Raw genomic sequence first — 23,386 nt, 5'->3', positions numbered from 1 at the left:
CTAACCACCTTCCCTTGACGTTCAACGGCATTACCATCGCCGAATCCCCCACCATCAACATCCTGGGGTTCACCATTGACCAGACACCTAACTGGACCAGCCACATAAATACTGTGGCTATAAGAGCAGGTCAGAGGCTGGGTATTCTGAGGCGAGTGACTCATCTCCTGACTCCCCAAAGCCTTTCCACCATCTACAAGGCACAAGTCAGGAGTGTGATGGAATACTCTCCACTTGCCTGGATGAGTGCAGCTCCAACAACACTCAAGAAGCTTGACACCATCCAGGACAAAACAGCCCGCTTGATTGGCACCCCATCCACCACCCTAAACATTCACTCCCTTCACCACCGGTGCACCGTGGCTGCAGTGTGTACCATCCACAGGACGCACTGCAGCAACTCGCCAAGGCTTCTTCGACAGCACCTCCCAAACTCGCGACCTCTACCACCTAGAAGGACAATGGCAGAAGGCACATGGGAACAACACCACCTGCACGTTCCCCTCCAAGTCACACATCATCCTGACTCGGAAATCTTTCGTCGTTCCTTCAGCATCGCTGGGTCAAAATCCTGGAACTCGCTACCTAACAGCACTGTGGGAGTACCTTCACCACACAGACTGCAGCGGTTCAAGAAGGGGGACACCACCACCTTCTCAAGGGCAATTAGGGCTGGGGCCATAAATGCTGGCCTTGCCAGCGACGCCCACATTCCATGAACGAATAAGAAAAAACTTAAAAGAAAGTGACTGAATATTGTCACCATGGCTCAATGGTAACATTGGCGCTTCAGAGTCAGAAGGTTGTGGGTTTAAGTGCCATTCCAGGACTTGAGCTCATAATGTAGGCTCACTTCAGTGCAGTTCTGAGAGAGTGCTGCATTGTCAAAGGTGCCATCTTTCTGATGAAATGTTAAAGCGAGGCCCTGTCTGCCTTTACAGGTGGATGTAAAAGATGTCATGACAGTATTTAAAGAAAAGCAAGGGAGTTCTCCCAATATTCTGGCTAATATTCATCCCTCAACCGACAGCACCAAAACATATTATCTAGTCATTAATCTCATTTGCTGTTTGTGGGACCTGTTGTGTACAAATTGGCTATAAAACAATAGTGACCGCACTTCAAAAGTAATGAATAGGCTGGAATGTGCTTTGAGATGTCTTGAGGACATGAAAAGCACTATATAAATATAAATTCTTTCTGCGTTATTTCTCTTCTGTATATGGAAGCAATTTTTTAGTGTTACAAAGACCTTTTAGATTTATTTTTCAGTCTTTCCAAAGGATTTATGCCACCCAAAAATGGGTGCAAAAATCAGTGTTTGGCCAAAAAAAAATGTGGAGACGCAAAATGGTTGTAGATACAACTGTTGACATAATGATGAGTGTGGATAGTCTGGATTTGTGCCTGCTGATTTCCCTGGCATGCTTTCTTTCATTTTATACCATAATCACTGGTGCAACTATGCAGTGCAGGGTGAGGTGGAAGTAAGAAAGGAAAAAGAGGATAAGCTGTGAAGAAACCCTGCGCGACGTCTGCTCCAGCATTGACACTCACTATGGCCATGACTCTCCCTCTGCCCATGATGGCCAGCACGTTTTCTTCCATCGGGGAGAGGGTATGCAGGCGGTCTCGGCCTCCTCCGGTGGCAGCCTCCTGGTGCAGGTCACCATCTCTTGATCAGAAGGAAGTGCTTTGGTGATGGTATTGGGAGATGTTTAGAGAATGTGCCTGTCATGGTCGAATAGTTGGTATGCAGTGTGTAAGTTGTGATGTGTGAGAATATGAGGTGAGTGTGTGAGTATGAGAAGAAGGAGGTGGAGTGAAGTGTGGTGCAGTGATTGTTGGAGAGAGAAGAGAAGTTGGGGAGGGGAGTATTGTGAGTAGTAAGGTTGGAGGTGGTGGGGGTGTAAGCATAGAGTATGAGAGCAGTATTCTTACCTTGACAACTTTGGTGAGGTCATTGAACTTTTTGTAGCGTTGCAGCCATGTCCTGGGAGTTAAGCTTCTTGCATTGGCCTCCTCTGCGACCTCTTCCCACTGGCGGTGAAGGTTTTGCCTGGAGGGCTTTCTGTCCCCTGGGGGGGAAGAGAATCTCCCTCCTCCTGTCCACCGCCTAGACCAGGGCATCCAAAGCAGCATTGGAGTGCAGCCAGCGCTACTCATTGGCTGCATGCCTGTTTGGGGGGGCCGGAAATCAGCGTGCAGCCAATGAAATGAAGAGCAGGGAGAACTGGTTGTACGCAATGTCTCATTATAGTGTGCTGGCAGCACTAATTTCATAAGGTCCCTGCGACCACGTGAACATGTGCACAACCTGTCCCCCTCGCTCTTTTTGGGAGCGATCAAATTTCTATGTCCACTGTGCTAGTTCAAGCAATGGAATAGGCAGCAAAATTCTGCTTACTTTTCTCTTTAACAGAAATATTAAAACTCTAACCCCAGATTAAATTTAAATGTTGAGGTCATGCAATTCAGCTTGTGGGTTTACCTGATTTTTATCCAAAGGAAACACTATTATGAACAGCAAAGAACAACAGTAGCAGGGGTAGTTACATTATTACCTGGCAGCTGTTCAGTATTTGGGGTGAAAAATATTTGTTCTTGACTGTTTCCATTCAAAAATATGTGAACAGAGAACTTCACCAGTTCCATTTATTTAAGCTGCTTGTTAGTCTGCTTTGCTACCTTAACTTTTAACTGAATGATCAATATTTATATCTTTACATAAATCTAACTGCGTCACATTCTGATAGAATTGAACAGTGTAGGATAAAATTTCGTAACAGCTATTTAACTATTTTAACAAAAAATATTTTTGGATTCCTGGTCAGTACTGTACATGCAAAGATGGTTTATCCTCTTTATGTCGTTTCTTCAGGGTATCCACGATCTTCCATTGAAGTTACAGCAGGAGATTGGGAGCACCTCTGGGAAAATTATTAGTGCTAATGCCTTTAAGGCAGCCCCAGTGAAGGATGGGCACATTCCAAGGACAAATATAAAAAAGTCATACACACAATTTCCCCATTCCTCTACCTTTACCCCTTCTGTCTAGGCCAGATACATACCAGATTCCAGCACAGAAACAGCAATATTATAATATGCTGTTCAACCAAACTCTCTGGTTCAAAAGGACTATTGTATAGCTTTTACAAGTCAACTTATGTTCTTTTTTAATACATTTTTTTAATGAGTTTAGTACTTATCAAGGTGAGGGAATTTAGTATTTAGAAATGCATCACCTTATTATGGGCAGTCAGTTTCAGCATCAAGAACTCTCAGGTTAGGCACAGCCAGCTAAAGACGAAGTGAAGCTCCTTTACTCTGTCCTAAAAATATGCATTAGTTCTACCCCTACAGTGACATTTTCCATATCAGTCATTCTCTTGTCGCTCAGAATGCGATTGTCAATTTACTGCCAAATTAGGGGTGATTTTGTGCTCTGAGCCCATGTGACAAATCCAGAGACTTTGTCCTGTTACTTTTGCATACGTGTATAAAGGCTGTGGTAAACCAGAGCTTGCGTTCTTCATTCTAAATGGCTCCTGAGATGCTTTGTCTGCCATGACAGCCATGTAGCCTTTTGATCTAAGTGTGAATTAGATTATTGAGAACTGGATAAGGTTTAGTCAGCAAGTACTGCAATCCTGTGGCTGCAGACATGGAAGTATGAAACCAGCTAAGATTCCAGACAATGGCCTAGAAAATCCGTGTTCCTTGCAGTTATGCCGTGATTGTGCCCACCATGTAACTGCACCACTGACCCCACTGAAGTTCATGGGGTCAAGGGAGAGGTTTTCAGCATCTGCAGCTCCACCCTCACTGAAGACCCAGGAAATGCCTGCAGCAGTTGGATCCCCACCCCCAAAAGGACAACCTGAATGCCTGAATGGCACCCTTACAAAAAGAGTCTCTTCACCTTCTAGAACCATTTCGAGTCTTCATGATGTTGTAGGTTAATTTTGGTGATATTAAACAAAACTGTGACACTAAACTAATCTGCACTTTTGTCACATCAAAATAATATTCTTGCTTTGGTCACAATTGACTGACTGTCTTTTCTTTAAATGAATTAAGGATATAAAAGAAGTGGCTTTCTTTAAGTTGTTCAGTTCTTTGCTGGATTTCTGAAAGACCATTCAGACAAAGGGGCCTAAATTTTAACTTGGAAAAACAGGTGGGTTGGGGGTGGGGGGGGCAGTAAAAATGTTTAAAATCTAAAACCCACCCCCAACCCATCCATTTCTGTTTTTAACGAGAGGCGGGCGCCTAACCCACTATAAGGAGGCGGGTCAGTCACTAAATGCTTTCAAGGAGGCTGCGGGTCTCCATTTTTACAGCTTTTTTGTTTTCAACTCCTGGGGGCCGGAATTCCCAGGCCCTCTACTTCACGCCATGTGAGAAGAGGCGAGAAGACCCAAAACAGCAGATAAATGCCTTTATAGCACTGCTTGTGAGCCATGAGGAGTAGTAGTGCTTCCCCCAAGCCTAACAAGCCTACCTGCAGCAACCACCCTCCACGATCTCCAACCCCCCCACCACAATCTCTGAATCCCCCATGATCTCCGACCCCCCCCATAATCTCCATAACCCCCCAACCCCCAATGACCTTGACTCTAACGACCCTTGACCCTGATGACTCCCAACCCTGACCCCCCGATGACTCCCCGACCCTTTACCCCTCTGATGACCCCCGACCGCCCCCCCCCCCCCCACCAATCTAAGACTTACCTTCTTGCATCCATTTCCTTCCTCTTCTCCAATCCAACTGAGGCCAGCCTGTCAATCAGGCTCGCCTGTCAGGCGGGAAACCGACATCAAAATCGTAAAGAAGAAACCTATACTTCCGGGTTTCTTGTCAGGAATTCCCAACCCCCCCCCCCCCCCCCACCACCGCCGTCTTCCTGGCTCTGTCTTAAAATTTAGGCCCGGAACTCTATAAACACTAATGAAGGAAAACCTGAAAGATTCTACTAGAAGAATTATCTACTGGACTGTTTGACCTAGATCTTCCTCTATTTCACCAATTTTGGGCCATTCTGGATAGCCAGTGTCGTAAAAACAGATGGGAACACATACTCCTCCCTCTGAGCCATAATCTGCTGCATGTTCAGGCTGACCTCCGCCTGCGCTTGCACAAATGTTTGAAGCTTTTCAAGCATCCTTTTAAAAGCAGGGCCTCTGAGATCTGGATCCTGAAGCTCCTCCGCCAAGGGCAGACAATGTTTTCTCATCTTCCATCTTCCCATCTTCCATCTCCAGATTCCCAAACCCACTTGTGCTTGGTGCACCACCATGTGCACTCCTCTCCAGTTCACTGTCTAATGCCTCCTGGGTGGATGTCTCTGGCCTAGTGGTTAAGAGGGAGAGGATGAACGATGCTTGGGTGACAAAGTGTTGGCAGGGCCTGAAGCAGAGGGGCCTGGATACTGATCATCTTGCTCCTATCCTAATGTCTCCTTCTTTGGCTCTGTGTCAATTTTTGTCTGAGTACGCTCCTGTAAAACACCTGGGACATTTTACTACGTTAAAGGCGCTATATAAATGCAAGTTGTTGTTAGATTGAAACATCTGCATGAGGACAAAAAGAAGAAAGATTACAGTAGGTTGCTGAGGAGCTGAGTTGACAAGATTTGCAGTGGGAGTGACATCAGGCTTCGATTATCTAGTTTACTGTTAAATTGTGTGAGGTACAGCAGCATGAGAAGCAAAATAAGCTGAGGGTGATTACAAAACTGCATTTGGCATCTGCCCTCTAACATCCCCATCTCTCACGTCCTTCCACATTTGCCTCCTCAGAAGCTCCAAGGCTTCCTTCTCAAATGGGCTGAGAGGGTAAAGGCGGTGAGTGCCACAGTCTTCAGCCAACCTCTCCCATTGGCTGTTTTCTCCTTCATGAAGAATACAGATATGTGAATGCCCTCTGGTTATTATGAGATTCAGTATAACCCAGGTATCAAGAGGTAGACCATGATAGGGTGATGAGAAATGCACCAAAAAAGCAATTACATACCAGAGGGTAGCTGTCAGTGGGGTCCATTCATGCAAAGCAGTGCATGAAGGTAGAATTGGAGATGAAGGCTGTGTATGCCATGGCAGCAATGGCTCCTCCAGGATATTAATGGAAAGCGGTTCAAGCAGTGTAACATAGTGAGGGGAAGGTGGTTGTAGGTAGCAATCAAGTGAAAGGTGGGTTTCACTCTTCTTACCTTGACTGACCTGGTGTGGTCATTATAGTTTTTGCAGAATTGAGTATCCATGAGAGGGGTTGTGGAGGTGGCACTTACTGCCAGAGCCACCTCCTTCCATTGTGCCTGAACTCTGCCCTTGGATGGCACCCCTCCTCTCTCAGTCTACCAAGGCTTCCTTCCTTTCTGAAATCTCTGTGGAAACATCAGAGAATTTTGGGGCTCTATGCCCTGCTTCCGACATTCTGTTCCTTTTCTGTCTAATGTGTTTCCACATAAATAGAGCTACTGCGGAATGACTGTTCACCACAGCTGAAACTTCCACAAAACTAAAGCTTTGTCAAATCTTTCCTTTTTCCTCCAAGGTAATCTGGTACTAATGCAAGATATCAATCCAACATTACAATCTACATTATTCAACCCCAGCCAACCATATCCCACTCAATATTTTCACAATCCTAACAACAAAATGACCATCATGCTTGATGGAGTATTTGATCTCCTACATTTTTGTTTATCTTTCTAAACATTCCTTACTAAACATTTACTGAGCTCTTTTTTTCCAAAGGATTTAACAAATGCACTGTTGTCTACATTTGATGGGTCTGTTCAAGAATTTATTGCAGACTTATTTAAGCGGATTTGGCTGCGGAGCCAAGAATCAGGCAGGAACACTGCTAAATCTGGAGACTATGAGGGCTGAGGAGTCGAGAATCAGGAAGGGATAGGGAGGAATGGTACCGAATCTTGAGTCAAGAGACCACGTGTTATCATTACATCCAGATAAACTGATGATCCATTCCAGACAAATCAATAGCAGTAACTGAATAACTTTTAATATATTCAGTTTGGGCAGCCAAGGTTTGTCCAGTTACCTGATTTCCTAAACCATGTAGAGGCCAATGAATTATTCCATGGAAGGAAAAAATTCTTTTAATGATTAGCCTTGTTTGATACTTGCTAAATTTGCACTAGTTCTGCAATCAAAATAGAAGTTGCTTACATCTACATATATCCAAGTCTATTACCATTTTAAAGGCCTGGTTCAAATCATCTGAATCCTTTATTCTCGAATGAAAACAAGCATTTATTTGTGACTATCTCATTAATACTTATAGGGACCAATAACTTGATGGCGGGCACCCCGTATTATCGGGCCTGGGGCCTGCAGTGCTCATGAGTCATCTAGTTCCATGCAGGTGGCCAGTGTAGTGGGTGCCCATGTACAAGCTGTGTACAAGATTCATTAAAATCATAATATTAAATATTAAAATCATAATGTGACAGCAGTGCCTAAGCAGTGCTCCAGCCACATAACGTCCAGTTGATGTGAGCACTGAAGGGAAGCCCCAGTTGGAACTGTGCAAACAAATCTGATACAACTGCGCATTACCCCTGTCACCTCTGTCCCAGGCCTCTCCCCCCATGCTGGGAAATAACCTGAATGAGCAGTCAGCAGCTGCCCAGTGATGTCGTAAATTCTAGCCCTGGTGCTTCTGGTATGTCATGAGCAGCATTCCCACAGTGCTAGAAAATTATTCAAATGAGCTCATCTTGTGTTATTCAACAATGCTAGCTCATTCTTTTACATACACATCGACCACCTGAACAGCATCAGCAATGCTGCACAAGGGTTGGATTATGAGCTGCATAGCTCATTTCTGGAAATCACCCTTACCAATCTTCTCTGAACCCTCTCTAAAACATCAATGTCCTTTTGAATGTACAGTGCCCAAATGACACACAATATTCTAAATCGTCCTTACCAATAAGCCATACAAAGTCAAAATTTGACTTACAATCAAACTCCCTTGAGATACATCCCAGTACTTAATTATCTTTGTTGGCAATAAAAATAGCTTCACTTTGACCGGATATTTTCAGTGAGTGTGCTGGTTGTATCTCTCTGTGTTTTTCAGCCTTTCTCTACAGTCTCTCTATTTGCACAGTGCTCCTTTCACTGCATTTTGAGTTTAGATTTACCCTGATTAACTTGGGACTCAGTAGAAACGCTCTCTAATTAAATAAAATAAGCAAACAGTTTCAACACTGCACAGCATTGTTCCTGACCTTCCTTCCTCGGGAACAGGATATTAACAAGCCTACCTTTCAAGATCTATATGAACTAAAACACAAGTTCCAAAGCATTTCCAGGTTCTTCTCTGTACCAATAATTCTAATTAAAAGTAAAATAAAAAATAAGGTAGACAGTTTATTATGTTTATTATGAAAAAATTGAGATTTAACAAGTTTTGCTATTTAACCCAAGGCTCAGTTTTCTCACAAAATCTTAAGCAGGTTTTTGGTACCATAAAGAACATAGGGTTCAGAAAGCTAATTATTTAGAATTGCTGGCCCAATGAAATAAGTTTCTCTTCTTACAGAGCTTTTGTTTCTTCATATTCTGCTAGTGTTTCGCTGTAGCTAATAAGTTTGTGAAGCCTTCTAACTGTGAATTTGCTGCACTGGACTTCAATAAAATGGTTGCACTTCACTTCAATAAAATTACAAAATTCTGTCACCTTAGCCAAATTCCCAGTTCTTTGCTAATCATAGAAATGAATCAGACTGCAAACTATCATGTGGACATGGCCTTAGAATGGTCGATTATCTTGTCTCAAATGAATGTTGAAAGATTCCAAAATCCAAGCTCACTTAAATTGTAGATGTATTTTGAGCAGGGATATAGATAGGTTAAGTGAGTGGGCAAAAATTTGGCAAATGGAGTATAATGTGGGAAAATGTGAACTTGTCCACTTTGGCAGGAGGAATAGAAAAGCAGTATATTATTTAAATGGAGAGAGATTGCAGAACTCTGAGGTACAGGTGAATCTGGGTGTCCAAGTACACGAATCACAAAAAGTTAGTTTGCAAGTACAGCAAGTGATTAGGAAGGCAAATGGAGTGTTGTCATTTATTGCAAGGGGAATGGAATATAAAAGTAGAGATGTTTTACTACAGTTGTACAGGGCATTGGGGAGACCACATCTAGAATACTGTGTGCAGTTTTGGTCTCCTTATTTAAGGACATGATTGCTTTAGAGGCGGTTCAGAGAAGGTTCACTCAACTGATTCCTGGGATGAAGGGGTTATCATATGAGGAAAGGTTGGACAAGTTGGGCCTCTATACATCGGGAGAAAAAAATTGGATAGGGGCCATTTTTGGGCGTAGGTAGCATGATGCGCTATTACCCCGCATCCAATGATCCCTGCGCAGGCAGGACGCAAGTTTCGGCCCACCCAACGACTCACCTGCAATCAGCGTTCCATTCCAGGCCTTGCACGTGGAATCAATGGAATTCGTACTTTCCACCTCCAGGGGGAGCTCAATCTTTTAAAAGGAGGATGTTTCTTAGAAATCTCTTAAAGGTAGTTGGTACCTGTTTTTTGCTGAAAATAACAGTCTACTGTCTGCACAGAGTCTGAATGGAGATCAGACATCGCACACGTAAAACACAGTTGTAGATCCCATCCCTATGTTTATACACTGATGAATTATATTAAAACATTGAATAAAGGTAGCAAACTACTAAATCCCACATCCTCCAATTTGCACACCAGACCTCACCAATCTGCCGATCTGAGTTGGTACCAGGCCTGTGAGAGTGCGTGCACCAAGGTTCTCTGCTGATGCACTAGAGACCTTGGTGCAAGAGGAGGGACAGAAGGAGGGACATCCTATATCCGGGGGGGGGGGGGGGGGTGGCATTGGCGAGAGGCCCGCCAGACATGTATCCAAAAGGCAGTAGGAGGCAGCGGGGGACAAATTCAATGCCAGGCGCACAGCATCATGAACATGGATGCAGTGCAGGAAGAAGTTCCATGCTTTGACATGAGTGGTTAAGGTGAGTGAGGTCAACTGTCAAGTGGTGTCTCATACCAACTACACCACGCACCACACCCCCATACCAACAAACTCTTTCCATCAGTACTCAACTCTTCCAACCAAATGCTTCCTCTCACCCTTACACATTACCACTGTTGCAAGCCACCCACCCACAACTCACAGGCCACACACATTGGCAGGTATTCAACCATGACAGGCACATCACCCTGACACATGTCCCGCTCGATTGCAGGAGAAGGTGGCGCATATCAGGAGGCAGTAAGTGGCAGTGGCATTTAGCCCCTCGAGCCTGTTCGCCATTCAATGAGATCATGGTGGACCTGTGACCTCACTCCATATACCTGCCTTAGCCCCATATCCCTTAATACCCTTGGTTCACAGAAATCTATTAATCTCAAATTTAACATTCACAAGTGAGCTAGCATCAACTGCCGTTTGCAGAAGAGCTTTCCAAATGTCTCTCACCCTTTGCGTGTAGAAGCATTTCCTAACTTCACTCTTGCATGTCCTGGCTTTAAATATTATTTCTATGTCCCTGCGTCTTCGTATTCAAGTTTAGGAGACCTCCAAAAACAGTTGTAAATGTCTGGGCAGCCAGAAGCAATAATCCAGCCATTAACCTGTAAATCCTGCATGGTCCCTTTAAATAACGCTGATAGGGGGTCCTCCAGGCACTCTAAGACACGTTCAGATGGACAGGGGTTAAGACTGTGCGTTGAGTTGAGCGTTAAGTCCCAAAATGGTGTCGATCACTTTAAATTAGTGTTGCACACTGATTGAAGCCATTTTCTCCCTCCTTTACATGATTCCAGCGTTTGTTATCTGCACCTGCGCTAACTCCTATACCAAGATGGCGTCCGGCGTATGTCACGCTGGAAACGTGCGTGCGATTCCAAGACGCCAGCTTGGATGTCAGAGAGGCCGTGTAGCACCGAAACAACGGGTGCTACACGGCCCAATTTAGCGCCCATGGAGTTTAGAAGAAGGAGAGGTGATCTTATTCAAACATATAAGATCCTGAGGGGGGTGAAGGGGTAGATGCTGAGAGGATGTTTCCCCTTATGGAAGAGACTAGAACTAGGGGCCACAGTTTAAAAATAAGGGATCTCCATTGAAGACAGAGATGAGGAGAAATTCTTTCTCCCAGAGGGTCGTGAGTCTGTGGAAGGGCGGTGGAAGCAGGGTCATTGAATATTTTTAAGGCTGTGTTAGATAGATTCCTGATTAACAAGGGAGTCAAAGGTTATAGTAGGTAGACGGGAAAGTAGGGTTGAGGTCACAATCAGATCAGCCGTGATCTTATCAAATGGCAGAGAAGGCTTGAGGGGCCGAATGGCCTACTCCTGCTCTTAATTCGTATGATTGTTTGTCAAGCAGAGCTAAATTCAATCATTCATTCACTTGGAGATTTCAAAAATGCTTTGTTTCTTTCAAAATTGATAGGAAAGATCAAACCGATAGGGTGCATTCCTTATACTTATGGATGTACTGGAGAGGGTTCAGAAGACAAATGGAAAATAAGCAGAAGTTCTGGTTGGCATGACTATTTCTATTAAAATTTCTCCTACCATGTCCCCTAATAGTAACACATTTTCAATAATGCCACTCCTTCACCTATGTTAGTTTTTTTTACCAAAAAAGAAAATTCAGTCCACCTAACCTATTCAATCCACAGTTGAATTACTGTTTTATATTTTATTCTATCAGTTTAGGGACAAAGCAAAAATATGGTTATTGGTAGAAGGTATTGCTTGGCATGACATGGTCATATTATTATCTATTTATATCCATCTATAAAGTGCCAGCCTTGGCTCAGTGGTAGCATTTTTGCCACTGAGTCGGAAGGTTGGGGGTGAAAATCGCACCTCCGAGACCTTAGCGCATAATCTAGGCTAATACTTCAGTGGAGTACTGAGGGAGTTCTGCACTGTTGGAGGTGCCATCTTTCAGATAAGGTGTTAAATGGAGGTCCCATCTGTTCTCGTGGATGGGAAAGATCCCATGACAATATTTGAAGATGAGCTGGGGAGTTCTCCCAGCGTCCTGGTCAACATTTATTCCTCTAACAACATCACTAAAGCAGATTCTTCTGTCATTTATCTCATTGCTGTTTGTGGGATTTTGCTGTACAGAATTTGGTTACCACATTTGCCTATATTACAACAGTGACTACACTTGAAAAGTACTTAATTGGCTGTGAAGTGTTTTGGGACGTACTGAGGACATGAAAAGCACTAAATTATTATAAAATATTAAAAATCTTGTGTATAAGCACTTCCTGGTTTTTAGTCTGCATGGTTTGTCAGTGAGTTTCACTTCCTGGTTCTCACAGCATGGCTTGCTTCAAGCTGATTGGTTGAGGGGACATAGCGATCCTTCCTCCGCTCACGCAGCCCAGGAAAGAATTCTGATGTTTTTTGAACTCACATTTCAAGGTAATTGCCACCAAAAAGAACGCAACAGCGGGTGAATTTAAATCTAATGACAGTGAGCACTGTTGGTTCACCGCTCAGAACAATTTACGGGTTATTATATTCCTGACTTCACTTCCAGCAGAAAATGCCATAAGTGCCAGAGGCACAGCTCTCCTCCTGCCCAGGTTACACCGGTTCACCAGTAAGGAAATGTCCTCTGAAGTGGCCTGGCAAGCCGTTCAGTTGTAAAACAACTGCTAGAAGAAGTAGCCTCATCATAATCACCTTCTCAGAGCAAGTAGGGATGGGAAATAAATGTAGCCTTGCCAGCATCATCCACACCCAGAGAACAAATTAAAAAATCATACAGGGAGGTTGGGTTGTAAGGTTGCTTTGTGGGTTCACCTTTCCAAGCGACAATGTGACTAGCACTTCCAAAGTGGCAACAGAAAAGTCACTTATATGTCTGTGTCATTGAGAATTAAGGAGCCTCATTAAATCTGACAACCTGCACCAAGTCCAATGAACAGGCCTCTCTCACAAATCCTGATTGAGATATTGGGATATATTTTCTCATTGGTGCTGTTTCCATATGAACACTAGACATGCTTGTATTAAATCCCTCTTAAACAGGTTAACACCTGTGTTAAAAAAGCACACAAACGGATGTAGTATGAGTGAGGTAAGCATTTGTACAGGAACAGCACCATGCGGAAAATATACACTATCTTGCCAAAAACATAGCAAATTCTTAAAAGGAAGTTTAACAAATCAAGAAAGACTGTCATCCCTGTTCTGCTGTGCCATTTTCTTGTCTTCTGTCCCTCTCTAGCTTTCAATTTCCAAATTTGTATGTTTCCTAGGAAAGCTATATTGATGGATTAACATAAGAACATAAGAAATAGGAGCAGGAGTAGGCCAATCGGCCCCTCGAGCCTGCTCCGCCATTCAATAAGATCATGGTTGATCTGATCCTAACCTCAAATCTAAATTCATGTCCAATTTCCTGCCCGCTCCCCATAACCCCTAATTCCCTTTACTTCTAGGAAACTGTCTATTTCTCTTTTAAATTTATTTAATGATGTAGCTTCCACAGCTTCCTGGGGAAGCAAATTCCACAGACCTACTACCCTCTGAGTGAAGAAGTTTCTCCTCATCTCAGTTTTGAAAGAGCAGCCCCTTATTCTAAGATTATGCCCCCTAGTTCTAGTTTCACCCATCCTTGGGAACATCCTTACCGCATCCACCCGATCAAGCCCCTTCACAATCTTATATGTTTCAATAAGATCGCCTCTCATTCTTCTGAACTCCAATGAGTAGAATCCCAATCCACTCAACCTCTCCTCATATGTCCGCCCCCTCATCCCCGGGGTTAACCGAGTGAACCTTCTTTGTACTGCCTCGAGAGCAAGTATGTCTTTTCTTAAGTATGGACACCAAAACTGTATGCAGTATTCCAGGTGCGGTCTCACCAATACCTTATATAACTGCAGCAATACGTCCCTGTTTTTATATTCTATCCCCCGAGCAATAAAAGCCAACATTCCGTTGGCCTTCTTGATCACCTGCTGCACCTGCATACTAACTTTTTGATCTTCTTGCACTAGGACCCCCAGATCCCTTTGTACTGCAGTACTTTCCAGTTTCTCGCCATTAAGATAATAACTTGCTCTCTGATTTTTCCTGCCAAAGTGCATAACGTCACATTTTCCAATATTGTATTGCATCTGCCAAATCTCCGCCCACTCACCCAGCCTGTCTATATCCCCCTGTAGGTTTTTTATGTCCTCCTCACTCTCCACTTGTCCACCCATCTTTGTATCATCTGCAAACTTTGATATGTTACACTCGGTCCCCTCCTCCAAATCGTTAATATAGATTGTAAAGAGTTGGGGACCCAGCACCGACCCCTGCGGAACACCACTGGCTACTGGTTGCCAGTCCGAGAATGAACTATTTATCCCAACTCTCTGCTTCCTGTTAGATAACCAATCCTCCACCCATGACAGAATATTACTCCCAATCCAGTGATTCTTTATCTTGAGCAATAATCTTTTATGTGGCACCTTGTCGAATGCCTTCTGGAAGTCTAAATACACTACGTCCACTGGTTCCCCTTTATCCACCCTGTACGTTATGTCCTCAAAGAACTCAAGCAAATTTGTCAGACATGACTTCCCCTTCATAAAGCCATGCTGACTTTGTCCTATTAAATTATGTTTATCCAAATGTTCTGCTACTGTCTCCTTAATAATAAACTCCAAAATTTTACCCACCACAGATGTTAGGCTAATCAAGCCCCAGATTGAGTCCAAGGCATCACAGAACTTCCAAAGCTAGCATACTTCTTGCATCTCATGGCTTAAAAAAAAGAGCTGTTTATAGGAAAAAATTAATTCCACAAATATACATCGACTGCAACTGATCCTGGAGCTAATAATGGTTCCTTTCCATTTCAATGCTGCTATACCGCTACATACCATTTACTGCTCCCTATACAGAATTCAAGAAATCTTTGGGCAGAATCATTCTGGCTACAGTCATTAAGGATAATTTGGTAATAACTACTGTAACTATGTGTACTTACTACTCAACTATTCAATGCATTTTCTGCTTTTTAATATGTTAATTTACTGTTGACAGGCCATCAAATGAAAACACACTATTAACGAGCCAGGAAGAAAAGTGGTGTTTCCAAAATGACATCAAAGTATTTCTGATGAGTGTATCATTTTCTTCTACAAAAGAGGGAGCAATTTGAACAAATTGCTTAACCAGCCATTAATGAGCTACAAATTAAAAGATCCATAGGGAAGAATTTATGGAGCAGAAAGTCAAAATCACTACTGAGGAGGTGGGCCTCCATTTTTGGGACCACTTTGAATCCATCCATTGAAGGACCTGGGTAGTGTTGGTTGAGCAATGGAACGCAATCTCACAGCAAAAGAATCTGGCAGGATATCAGGAAGCATGTCTGCTGTATTGACAGGTCTTTTGCCATCCAATCCCATTATTCCAACTCCCACCCCACTGTGCCTAATTTCAGTAAGAATAATATTTACATCACTCTTCGAGAAGTTTCAGACTTTTTCCTGGTTCTTTTTTGATCTACGGTTTCAAATTGCTGCATGCTGGTACAGCGTTAAGAGCAGTCCCCTTCCAGCCTTGTAAGGACTTCCTTCAATCCACCCCCCCAACAAATTTTACAGGCCTCCCGGCATAATTGGCCAGTTGCTAGAAAGGCATGTGCCTTTGTCCAGCCCAACAATATTTAAATTTTCTGACCATGGGATTTTCAACGGGGTCATGATCAGGACGATTGACGAGTGGTAGCCTGACGTCACAGCTCTTATGGTGGCGGATCTCGGAACTTGGAATTTCAGGGCCTGTGTTTTCTTCTCTAATATTAAATCTGGACAATGGTTTTAACCTGTACACAGTGGTATAGTAGTGTGTTAATTTCCACTTTCTGAGGTGATAGAAGAACATAGAGGATGTTTAGTGTGATTAGAATTAACTGTTAGACCTGGGCTATGCTAACCCATGCAGAATAGAGAATAAAGACACAGGTTTCAGTTCATAAATAACTCGGTCAGCTTGTGGAAATTGTTTCAAGCAGTAAACATGAGAAAGAGTGCTGGGATAATAGCCCAAATTGTAACATCATCAGTGATAAGAGACAAATGTTTGCCCTTCAATACCCCCAACACCATTCCCGAGCCTTCAGGGGATGGCCATGCACATGCAGCATCAAGCCATAAATAGTATCAATGCTAATGTGTCGTCTAGTAATATCTAGATGCATGGCTTGCACAATAGAACAATAGATATTTACAGCAAGGAGGAGGCCCTTTGGCCATTGTATCTATGTGGCTCTATCTGGAGCAATACAAAACTAATCCCTCTGTCTGTGCTTTCCCTGTAGCCCACTATCTTCCTGTGCATCAAATATTTATCCACTTTTCTCTTAAAAGATGCAATGGTATCTGCCTAAATTCCTTCCTGTGGCAAAGCATTCCACTTTCTAACAACTTTCCGTGTAAATACTAACCTTGCTCCTCACTCAGTGGTAATTTTAAATTGAACGATCCCTTGTCACTGACTCGCCAAAACGACACATATTCACCTAACTTGATGGCTCAGTTAGTAAATCCACTTCCCATTATGGAACTGAGATGCACAGGCAAGGGTTTCTGTGGTCATTCCTGGTTCTGTTCTGAGTTAGATAATAAATACCATTACCTGTGTCAACAGCAAAAAATACCACTCTATTGATGTGCAACTCATTTGCAACCAGCAGTCCCACATTATGCAAGTGAATTGTCACTTCTCTGGGAATTGCCATGATGCCTTAATTTTAAAGTAGCTCGCTGTGACAGCATTCTTTGCCCCATAAAGGCACATCTTGGGCTGTCTCCTGAGAGATCAAGACTATACTCTGCACCAGTAGCTCATGACTACTGTCTGGTATCGCAGGATATGAGCACTGGTATAAAAACATTCATTCTCCCACTAGGGTAATAATTGAGCATACTATTAGCATGCTGAAGACACACTTTATGTGCCTGAATCAATCTGGGGGCATCCTGCAATATAGTCCAGCTAGGTTCTCAAGGATTGTAGTTGTGTGCTGCAAAACATTGCCTTAAAAAGAGGCCGCATCATGGAGACCCAAAGAAAGCAACTTCTAAACCTTTCGAAGAGCAAGGTCTGAATGCAGAATAACTTCAGTGCTATTATAATTTTAATGAAAACCTATACGGTGTGTGTGCGCCTAGTGCTTCTTAACATGGTCCTTCCCCTTGGTGCCAGTGTGTGAATTATAATTTACAGACTGGTTTACTCAACCATGTTCTTCTGTTGCAATTGGAGCCTTCCAAGACTATAATGGTGCTCATTTCATGACAGTTAAGAGGTAGGTCTGCTGTAGGCTGCATCCCTTGTGCTGTTGCATGAGCAGCCTGGCCCTGCATCCTTTCTGTGCAGGTGCTGGAGAGGGCTAATGGGAGAGTTCACCTGTGCTGCCATCCTAAGAGATATCACCATCATCTATGCCCATTCTCACCATCCCACTAGTACTGGGCACTGGCTAACATGACCTGCAGGAAAGTAGACATAATGAGGTTGATGCTGGAAATTGCAGTGGAGTCAGTAATCATTACATTGGGTGGATGGAAATTGCACTCTGCCCTGCTTCTGGTTGGCAAGTGACCAATCGGAAAATCCAGACTCAATTTTTTGGCTTATGAAGATGGTATCATTAAAAAAGTTAATTTTTTAATTGTTATTAGATTGCACACTCAAACAGTGATACAAATTTAAGAGCATTTGTTAAAATACTGTCTTTATTTAATGTAATTTATCTTTGTTAAGAACTTCTCTTTCAAAAGTACCTCTTTTTCGCTGGCTTGATTTGATTTTATGTGATGAATGTGGCATGATTCCAGTCTGAAGACATGGTACTTAAGTCCCTTTGTATATGTGTGCATGTAAACTGAAATCTGAATAGAATAATTTCGATAGGATGTGGTGGTGTGCATGATTTCAAGCAAAAATACTTTAAAATATCGTTAAGTTTAGAGATTTACATGGATGCATGGAAGTCTGTAAATTATGCACTTTTTCCCATCTAGCCTGCCTAGTTGAGGACAGGCACAGAATAACCAAGCATAATAGGCAGCTAACCTAGAAATTCATCACACAGAGAAAGCAGACAATTCACTTCTTGGTTAAGTGTTATGGAGTTTGTTGGAGACTTGGCAATTTTGGAAACACTTCCCTTTGGATTTTCACCAACAACCTGTAAAGGATAAAGAGAGATTGTCTAACTGAATGTAGTCTCAAACCCCCTTTCAGAGATCCAGTTAACAAGGTTTTCATAAGTGTTCTGTGCCATTTTTACTGTTGCTTCATCGTTTATCAAATTTGCTGTTGTTGCAAACCAAATACAGGTAGCCGAGCTGTTAATTCTGTACCTAACCCATGTGCCCCAGAGAGAAAAACTTAGAAATAACTCAGCCACATGCGGCAGCCTCCAGGGTTCAACAGCATGCAGCCAAACTACAGTCCCCAGAAGAGCTGTATTTTCATCTCCCCATCCTGAATGGAACCATTATGAAGCCTTCATTAATATTTCTGAAGAGTTGTACTGATATCCCTGCTCTCCATTTCCTGTTGAAATTCAAACACATCTCAAACACAGAAAGACTTTTTAAACATTGCATATTTACTTCCCAATAAACAGCGCACCTATTAGCAAGGAGTTTGTACTCCAGCCATAATTGATTTCCGTGCAGCCATCGCAAACTTCATACACCAAATACTGTATCTACTTTCTGCTCCTTGAAAGAATTTCACCTGAAAAGCTCATGCTCAATTATTTTCCATTTGAAGCATAATTTTAAAATAAAGGATGCTTTATTATTGGGAAAAAGCAAAATAAAAATTATAGGGAGCAATTTTAACCCTACCTGCCCGGCAGAAACCAGGTGGGTGGGCAGTTAAAATCGCCCAGATTACTTCCCCACCCTGGTGATGCTGGGAGCTGGCTGTTTCTGATTTTAGCCTGCTCAACTGAGCAAGCGGCAAGGACACACGCCCTTGGGTATCCAGTGGGTAAGTAACCTGGGTGATTTTAACTGCCCATCTGCCGGACGGGTAAAATTAAAATTGCCCGCTTGGACTTGCTGCTCAGTACTTCTGAGAAGTCAAACTACCGGCAGATTTTCAGCTCACCCATATCCCCTTTCCTGACCCGCAGTGAGGACTTCTCAGGAGCAGGTATAGCATTCCCCATGAGCATACCCTTTTATGCCATTATTATGGAGGAGAAGGAGGAGGATGAGCAACACCCAATGGAGCAAAGAAGAATCATGCAGCATTTAAGAAGGATGCAGCACACTAGATATTACCTTCCCCCATAGAATATACAGGTCGCACAGGTAATATAAGCACCTTACTGAGGAGATTTGTATAAGAAGAATGTTCTTCATCAAAGAGGCAACAGGGCAGCTCTGTTAGGTACATGAGGATCTGCAGTCAAGCTCATCTGCCTGCATTGCTCTCTCTGTGGCTATGAAGGTGACCACATTTATGGCATTGGCTCATTTCAGGCAGCCACAGGTGGGGCTCGATTTTAGGAGGGTGGCGGGTTGGCAGCGGGGGGTCGACTGGGCACGTGGGTAAAGTGCCCAGTGAATTTGGGGTGCTCCGCACGCGATCGCAGCCTAATTGAAGGCACTTACCTTGGATTCCGGGTTTCGCGCTGGAAAGCTGCGCAGAGGGTGGACTGCACAGCCGCATCGTAAGCTGTCAGCTGGAGGAGCCCTATTTAAAGGGCAGTCCTCCACTGACTGATGCTGCAGAAAATAGGCAAAATTACAACATGGGGCAGCCCAGGGGAAAGGCTGCTCCCAGGCTTAATAATGCCTCACTCCAGGTCTTACTAGATGGGGTGAGGAGGAGGGGGATGACAGAGATCTTCTCCCCGGCGGGAAGAAGTGGCCTGCCTCTGCCACCACGGAGGCCTGGCTCGAGGTGGCAGAGGAGGTCACCAGCACCACCAACATATCGCGCACCTGCATACAGTGCAGGAGGCGCTTCAATGACCTAATTATGTCAGCCGAAGTGAGTACACTTACTCATTCCCCTACACTCCGTCTGCCACATTACCGCCCCCACCGCACATCTCCTTCTGCACTGCCAACACTACTCTATCACATCACTCCTCACACCCACTCAAAGCTCATCCTCATCTTACCTGCACTTACTCACCTCGCCAGTACTCATCCCACCACTACCACTCAACCCAATCCTCATACAATCTCATGGCTCTATCTCATACTCACCCTCTCATGCATCTCTTTCACGGTCAGCCTCACCCAACCTGCCATTATCTGTGCTGCAGCCACAGGGCATGCATCACATATGTGCAGTAGGAAGCGTAAGGCAAACATGCCGTGAGCATGAAGGGGATGTACAAGGGTGTTTGAGGGTTTGTCATGGTTTTTACTTATATTTGATTTCTGATCAACTCACATTACATATTATATTGTCACCACTACTGCCACGTCTTTGCAAATCTTGTCTGGTTTGTGCAATAATGCCCTTTCCTGAGGATCACTATGAAGATCCACAACTGATACCACCCATTGTGTCACTGCAGAGTGGGTGTAGGTGTATTTGCAGGGCTCTTTTATGCAGACGACTGAGAGACGTCGCCGATGTCCCCGGTGGCACCCTGGAAGGATGCAGAGGAGAAGTTGTTGAGGGCAGTGGTGACTTTGACAGCGACAGGTAAGAAGATGGTGCTCGGGCCAGCTGGGAGCAGCTCGGCCATGAAAGAGGCTGCAGATGTCCACGACTACATGCCGAGTGACTCTGAGCCTCTGTATGCACTGCTTCTCAGAGAGGTCCAGGGAGCTGACCCTCGGTCTGTAGACCCTGTGGCGAGGGTAGTGCCTTCTGCGATGCATCTCTCTCTGTGGTTGCCCTCCCTCCTGCTGTGCAGGTGGATGTATCACGGCATTGTGTTGTGGAGCTCCACGTGTCAGAGGTGGACGGCGTGGACGGTGAGGCTGGTGATGCTGTTCGTCCTCCAAGGAGGTCATGACTGCAGCTATGGCGGCCCCCATCTGGAAGATGTACGTTTGAGGGGGTCCGCAAGGTAGGTAAATGTGTCTGCACACCGGGGTTGAGGTTGCAAGTTTGTGAATTTTATTGTTAGGAGGAGGGTGGTGGAGGCCAAACTTTGTCCAAAGTGACAGAGTGGCCTCTTGCAATGAGTGAGGGTCTCCCCCCAACACCTGCCAAATGGACCTTTGCAGCTGCCACAGGCTGGTGGCTGCAACGCGTCCATTTCAACTGGGATGTTTCCCCCAGTACGGGAAACAGTCCCAGTTGAGTTGAAAATCCCACCCCTCCTAAAATATCCTACAAATCAGGTCTGCAAATGACCTGAACTATCTAATTAATTGGTTTAAGTGGGATCCCGGCAGCTTTAATTGCCGGCGGGAGTCCCGCATGCGGGGGCTGCGCACGCATCTAAGCGCGTCACTGGGGAACCCGGAAGTGGGCGGGTTGGAGCCGGGCTCCGGACCCGTCCCGGGAATCCCCGATTTTCGGAGCCCCCCCGCCACGAACCCACTGTCTCGGACGTCTGAAAATCGAGCCCATGATCTCTCTAATATCAACCAGGATGTAGTATGGACATACATTTGTCAGGTGACTAATGCACTTTGCAGGAGAGCTGGGAGATTCATCTAATTTGTCATCACAGCAAGGGAGCAGTTGTGTAGGTGCGCAGCCATTTACCTGGCACTAGTACTGTACCTCAAATATTGCCATCTCCCATGGCAAGAGCAAATTTCTTTCCCATCAGTTCCATGGCCTGCCCCGCATAGGGAATGATCTCCTTGATGTTGGGGTTGCTGCTGCTGGTACCCTGCCTCTGACAGGCATTGTGTACAAGTTTCTCTTGCAACAGGATTGACTAAATTAGGTGAAGGATAGCAACTGAGGGCTGCCTCCTCAGTTACATAGGACAGGTGATGTAAGCTGATGCTTGTATCACTCTGTTAAAGTAGAGGAAGGGGTTTTAAGGTAGTGCATGCAAGTAAGTGCTGTTAGGAGAGATAGCCTACACACCGTTAGTGGTGCCTTTAACCTGAGCGCAATGTGATGTGTTAGTTGTGCAGTTCTTAATTTTAGAGAGTAAAGAGTGTACTGGTGCCCAAGGAAGAAAAGGGAGAGTGGCCGGTATGTAACCTTGCAGGCTCTGGTCAGGACATTGAACTTCTTGCAGCACTGGTCTGCAATTCTGGGGGTGAGACATTTGACACTCAGTACCAGTGCCACTTCCGTCCACCTGGCATGAAACATTTTTTTGAGATTTCCAAGCAGACCCATCACTGTATCTCTTCTGTATTCAATCTGTTCAAAGAAAGTTTGGAGGTCATTCTCACTGAAATTGTTAGTTCTCCTTCTGTGCTTCTGTGTCTTGCCCTTATCTCATCTCTGGCTGCCTCTGCCAGCTCCTCCTGTAGTAGATTTTCTTGAAAAGTGACAGAAAAACACCCATGAGACACTCAATCAAGCTACCTAATAGTGAACTGTGAGCTAAGCACTCTGCTACTTACCTGCTGCTCCACCAGCCTGCTGCTGCAATCCCCAGAGCTTTAAAGGCTGCATTCTAATTTCCAAGTACCCCAGCACACTCCCATTTTAAACTGGATTTATGCCAATGACTCGTCCAATGCATATGCAAATAAGCTGACCCAGAAATTCTGGTGCAAACAGTTCTCCAGATCATCAGTGGGTGCAACTCATGTCTCATTGGTGCAAGTTGGGTGCAACACACCATATTGAATTTTGGACCATTGTATTATATATACTTTGTATTCAGACATAAAATACAGTGTTATGCATTATTTTAAAAAATTAGTGTGGTCAGAGCAGGCTGGTCGCTCGAATGCTCAAGCTAGGAATAATGGAATAGGGCTACGGTTCTATTTTGTTGGTTTTCTGAACTGGGGCCATGACTAAGAGGGACGACTGGGTGCATTCATATTGCATCACTAGAGGTTAAATTCTTCGACTGGCATAAGACGAACAAAAGCAAAAGCATTTGCCAAGAATGTTTTAATTAATCAAGCATGACAGTCAGAGGTTTGAAGATGATCAGATACCTTCGTAGTTCTGCCATAAACAATAACAACCAGCGATCTGGCAGCGTTATTCCAATGACCTGCCGAGCAGCTTCCGGGAAACCGAAGTCTTTGGATTCTGGGTGGAGTATGGTTGCAAAGCTGAAATTTAAAGAGAGTGGAGGAGTGGGACTAATTGGATAGCTCTTTCAAAGTCTCAGCGCAGGCACGATGGGCAGTTTGGTCTCCTTCTGTGCTATAAGATTCTATGATTCTATGCATGATTTATAT

General features: G+C 44.2%; 1 long non-coding RNA gene across 3 annotated transcripts in view; it reads left to right on the top strand.

The window, feature by feature from the left end:
• Positions 1 to 15,887, top strand: part of LOC137300667 (uncharacterized) — a 76,627-nt gene extending 60,740 nt beyond the window's left edge. For all 3 annotated transcript variants that reach the window (XR_010958147.1, XR_010958146.1, XR_010958145.1), the window contains one exon: positions 15,096 to 15,887. This is a non-coding gene — a long non-coding RNA (uncharacterized lncRNA). The remainder of the gene's footprint in view (positions 1 to 15,095) is intronic.
• Positions 15,888 to 23,386: the final 7,499 nt, after the last annotated feature.

The sequence above is a fragment of the Heptranchias perlo genome, chromosome 31 (genome assembly GCF_035084215.1).
Source record: "Heptranchias perlo isolate sHepPer1 chromosome 31, sHepPer1.hap1, whole genome shotgun sequence".
Lineage (NCBI taxonomy): Eukaryota > Metazoa > Chordata > Chondrichthyes > Hexanchiformes > Hexanchidae > Heptranchias > Heptranchias perlo.
Note: the sequence above shows the minus strand (reverse complement) of the source record. Positions and strands in the feature narration are given on the sequence as shown.